The sequence below is a fragment of the Ctenopharyngodon idella genome, chromosome 7 (assembly GCF_019924925.1).
Source record: "Ctenopharyngodon idella isolate HZGC_01 chromosome 7, HZGC01, whole genome shotgun sequence".
NCBI classification, from domain to species: domain Eukaryota; kingdom Metazoa; phylum Chordata; class Actinopteri; order Cypriniformes; family Xenocyprididae; genus Ctenopharyngodon; species Ctenopharyngodon idella.
The window spans coordinates 21615583-21621582 of record NC_067226.1 but is presented as its reverse complement, the minus strand read 5'-3'; positions in this window follow the sequence as shown (position 1 = coordinate 21621582).

Below are 6000 nucleotides of genomic sequence, written 5' to 3'. Positions count from 1 at the left end.
ATACACGTGACCTCTTAGTTTAATTAAAAGAACAGCTGCAGGTTTACATTGCTGCAGGAAAGTGGATAAATTGTGTGTTTTTACATTTGAAATCCTTATTATTTGTTTTATGTTCAATTTATGGCTGTTTGTTTTTTAAAAAGGCATCATATCTTGTCCGTTTCAAGAAAGTCTGAAGAAATTTCGTATGCCTCAAAGTCTATAGTGTGCCTTCCCTCAAGGAACTGTAAAAAGATTCCTTGATTATGAAAAAAGGGGTCCTTGATTATGATTTCACTTTTTTTTTAAAACTTTAGTTAGTTTGTAATGTTGCTGTTTGAGCATAAACAACATCTGCAAAGTTACAATGCTCAAAGTTCAACGCGAAGGGAGATATTCTCTTTTACAGAAATACAACAAATGTCTGGTAGGGACTACAATGAGCTTCTTCCCGGGTTGGTGACATCACTAACCCTAAAATTTACATAAACCCTGCACACAACAAAGGGGCCGAGGCCATGTTGGGCTTCTTTAGAGAAGAGGAAGAGTTGTTGTAGTAGAGTGTTGTTACCATGCTGTCATTTTACGCCAGACTGCTTTACAAAAATGAGGATCAATTCGACGCTGGATTTGCACAAAAGATTAACACAACGGCACATGTTAGACAATGAGTTGAATCAACTCCACAGCAACTGCATAAATTTATCCACTAACCATTCAGAAACGTCCAGATGCATTCTAAAAGTAACTTCTTCCTGAATCTCTCCATCAGTGTCCAACTCCGGTTTGAACAATGTAAGGCCGAACGCCGTTACTGACAATCGCCATTTTGGCTGCGTGAGATTCTCCAGCTTTATTGTTGTTGAGCAACAGAAGCGCGAGCTGTTAAAGCTCCTTCCTCCTCTGGAAAGTGCGCCAGGAGCAGCAGCTCATTTGCATTTAAAGGGACATACAAAAACAGCGTGTTTTTGCTCACACCCATTAGGGGCAAATTTGACAAGCTATAATAAATGATCTGTGGGGTATTTTGAGCTGAAAATTCACAGACACATTCTGGGGACACCAGAGACTTATATTACATCTCATGAAAAGGGGCATTATACGTCCCCTTTAACATAAAGCTACACTATGGACTATTTTTTGCTGGTGTTTGAGACATTAAACTCCAAGTTACTCGTGAAAGAACATTGTTTCTGTCTTCAGATGGTTTGAGGTATGAGGACTTGTGGTTACAGGTGATCTTATTATCAGAGCAAATGTCACAAATTACATCAAATTTTGCCCCTCCTAAAAGGAACATAAAAAATAAAGTAACATAAAAAATAAAAAGAGCAATATCCATGAATAATGTATTTTGAACAGGTAACTGCCTTCCACTGTTGTTTTGAGTCATTGACTCATTTTTTTAAATAAGTAACATTAAAAAAATAAATAAAAATAAGCCAATGCTGACATTCAACATAGCGACCACTACATATTTTAAAAGCAAGAAAAAGACCACCTATGTGACGGATTTCATTTCTAAATGTCGCCATTTCTTAAAAAAGTGTAATGTTAATACAAGCTTAGTACGGGTTCTGTCACTTTGTGGTTTCTTTGTATTAACAATGGATGATTCCTCAGAGAGTTGTCGTTTTTAATGATCCATTGTATTAATTTAGCTTATCCTCTCTAAATGCTGGTTTGACTTCAAAAATCAGAGTGCATTGTAATGGAAAAGCTGCATAATACGTATGGTTTCACATACTATTCATGAAAAATATTAGGCAGTGCATAGTGTACATTGCACAGTATGCAGTACCCTAGTCCAAACATGCACATCCTTATTTTGCAGAGTTAGATGCGTTACTGTGTCAACATATTTTGTTGATCCTGGAACAACATTCGTGTGCGAAAATTTAATTCTAACCAAATCCTTACCACTAAGCCTGACACTACCCATAAGTTATCCCTAAAATCAGAGGGAAATGATATGTAAATAAGAATAACACTGATGTAGAAGCGCCTAACCCTGGTTGTAAGCCTAAACTTGACATAAACTGTAAACTTGTCTTTCAAATCTGATTGGTTAATTGGAATGTTGTTCTAGGATCAACAAAGATGTTGATCCAGGAACATGTTGTACTTGGTGAAATCAGGTTTTGCTACTTAACTACTTTTTCTACACTGTCAGAACACACGGTTTATGAGGGTCTGTTGGATCAGTCTGTTTGTATATTAGGTGTGAGGTGAGTACTGGCTCAATTTCCATATGTCTCCTCGTCCGCTTCCTGCAACACTGGTACCAGATTGACACTCATTCACCAGAGTGTGTCAATGTAGACATGAGCTACAAATGAGGAGTGAGGTAGATTAGTGGGTCCACTGAATGTTACAAGCTTTCGGCTGGAACATTACATCCACCAAATGATGCAACCCTAGGATGTTTTCAATTTCACAACTTGATTAGGCTAAACGATTCTATTTCAGATCCTCTCCAGCTAGACTCAATGGGAGCCAATACAGGAACTTAGTGCTAAATTGCATTAAGTAGATCCAGGGAGACTGAGAAAATGTAAAAAGGAATCAAAACACTGGAAAACTAACAGACTGTATCAGGACTTGGCACTATCCATCCAACATGTCAACCTCAGTCTTTCCATGTTATGGTTAATGCGCCCAAAGACCCCCTCTCTTACAAACTTTCGGGGGAAAGACTGCAATGTTGAGAGATACTTTTTTTCCTTCCATTTTCCTCTTTAAATCTTTTTTTTTCTTTTAGGAAGAATACAACAGCTCAGGAAAGTTCAATGCTCTGTGGACAGTTGGACTCCACATGTTGTTAGTTCATGAGATCACTGTATCAGAGAGGAAGAAGTTGAAGAAGCATGTGACAGATCTACTGTACCTCACAATTAAGCTCACAAAACAAAAGTAAGAGCAGAATTGGGAAATGAAGAGAAGCTTTAATTGGAGGAAATCCATCATCTGATATGAAAACTGGTGTATGACAGGAGGAAAGGAAGTTATAGATGCATTAGACCAATGTTTCCCAACTTATTTTATTCAGCAAGGGTGCATTAAATTGCAATAAAGAGTTTTATATATATATATATATATATATATATATATATATATATATATATATATATATATACACATCACACATATAAAACATTTCTTTTAAATGTTCTATTCATCAAAGAATGTATCACAGTTTCCACAAAAATATATATAAGTCAGCATGAAACAGAAACTGTGCTTTTCTCTCTCATGTGAGTGAAAGGTTGCTGAAGGGAGGGGAAGTTAATGCTTTTGATTAAAGATTACAAAGGAACATGTATAAAAAAATTATAACAAACATTGCAATATTCCATAATAAAATAAGAATTATCAGTTTTGATTTCATGGTGACTTTAAGCAGCCTATATTGCTCATTGCTACTTCATGTTAGTTAAGGCATTTGATAACTAACGAAACCTTATTGTAAAGTGTTTCCAAACTTATAATAATATTTCACAAAATGAGGCTTCTGTATTTTTGATAAAATGCAGCCAATTTAAAAATAAATAAATAACACTGTGTCCTAACCAAACGCGATCATTTTTCAGTCTATGAACGCGATGCGATCGATTCTAGCGACAAGCAGTTTGTCTGTCCATGACAGTCCTCACCAGACTCGATAAAATCAATCAAATATCGCAGCCAATCAGAAGAGCGTGTGGGCGGGCTCTCTGTGAAAACACACTGCTGTCCCACACTCGCATTGAAAATGGGTAAGTACGTCAAATAAATAACATTATTAAAAACTACAAACTCAGTGACGATACACAAACTTTGTTATGAAATACAGTTGTTTGCATAGAATTCACAGTTTGATCTCTATATAATTTGTTTTCAAAACCTGAGGTAAATTATCCATTCTCGCTTTCATTACGTGGCTATTAAAGTAAAGCACAATGATAACTAAAAATAAATCATATGTACACATAATCAGTGTCAGTTTTTTCATATGAAAATCAGTTTATTCGTTCTTGTTCATAGGGAAATTCAGATCTACAGAAAGAGAGAAGGATGTGGGTGCATCCAATAAATCAAAGAGCAGAGCAAGTAGCCTACCACAACTTGGTGCAGGAACTTTACCTCATGCTCCACTGATATGGAGAGTGTACTGACCTATTGGCGAGGACCTGAGGAAGCAGACCATACTGTGTCATATGATGTTCCAGTTGAGCCCCAACAACATCTTGCTGTAACACTAAGGTAAGTAAAATGCACTGTAAAATTGTTTTTTTTTACCAAATTGTTAAAGAAGCTGTCTTAAGTGGCATATATGCCAAGAAAGTCTGTGTTAAATCAATTTTAATTCACAGTTAAATAATGAAAAAGTTTTAATTGTTTTAATGTTATTAGATTAATGGCTCAAACACATAATTATAAATATATAAATTTGAAATTGACATTATTGAAGTAAATATTTTGTAACTCCATTTGGGGCGCAAATGATGATGACATTAGTCAATTGATGACTGTGCATAAGAAACAACTATACAGAAAAGAAAAGAATCTGTAGTTTATTTCATAGTAACTGGTTTAAAATTGCTCAACACAACATTTGTACATCAACCTTATAAAAGACCACATAAATGTGCTACAACATAGCCTTTACAAAAAAACAAAAACAAAAAATTCTTGGCTGAATATATGGCAAAAGGAATGTCATATATTGATAGTATTTCCATCCCTTTTGTATAGTTGCTCCTGAACCACTTGGTGGATTTGCGATACTCACAAATGTATTTCGCAGATTTTTCCACTTGGACTTTAGTGTTTCATAATCTGTGAAACAAACGCAAATGCATTATTCACAAGTGTTTTTTATTCACAGGTATTTGGCAACAGGAGACTCGAGGCAGTCTGTCACAGAGTCCAGACAGTGTCTGAGTGTATCAAAGAAACATGTAGGGTCACTAAAGAGCAAATGTTGCCAATATATCTCCCAAAGCCCACAGAGGGAATGTGGAAGGACATAGATCTGTCCTTTGAAATTCGGTGGGATTTTCCCAACAGCATTGGGGCACTAAATGGTAAACATCTGCTTCACTGCTCCACCGAAATCTGGAAGCCTGTTTTACAACTACAAAGGCTTCATCATTCTACTTGCCCTAGTAAGACACTTAGTGTTCCTGAAGATAAGTGTTTGCCTGGTGCTGAGGACCTGGGAAGACTTCCCTATGTGATGGTTGGGGATGCTGCATTCCCTCTCAAGCCCTACTTAATGAAAGCCTATACCCAGGGAAGAATCTACAGAGAAGAAAGAGCACGAATGACAGTGGAAACAGCATTCAGCATACTATCCTCCCGCTGCCTGAATTTTCCACAGAGACATTAACTTGATGCCTGAGACAACAGACAGACACCAAGATTGTTGACAAAGGTGTACCTTGACAAAGGCAACTCGTTTTGCTGAAATATTGGTAATAATAAAATGTGCTTAAGAGAGTGTGCAGTTATATTTTTGTCTTCACCATGATTGTTTTGACATGCATTCTGCACAACATGCTGACACACCCAGGTGAAGCAGAACACTGGCTCAGAGAGGCATCTAAAGATATGTCCTTGATAGGGCTGGCTGAACGCACCAACAGAGCAAGCCTGCTTGTTGCTAGAATCTTATCGCATGCCGTATAATTATTGTTGAAAAGTCGTTTTTTTTGGCACACAAAAAGTATTCTTGTCGCTTTATAATATCGCTTTATAATATCGCTTTATAATATTAAGATAGAACCACTGAACTCACATGAACTGTTTCAAATATGTTTTTAGTACCTTATGGATCCAGCCCCTGAGCCCAGTCCAGTGTCGTCTCCAGCCCCTGAGCCCAGTCCAGTGTTGTCTCCAGCCCAGTGTCGGCTCCAGCCCCTGAGCACAGTCCAGTGTCGTCTCCAGCCCCTGAGCCCAGTCCAGTGTTGTCTCCAGCCCAGTGTCGGCTCCAGCCCCTGAGCACAGTCCAGTGTCGTCTCCAGCCCCTGAGCCCAGTCC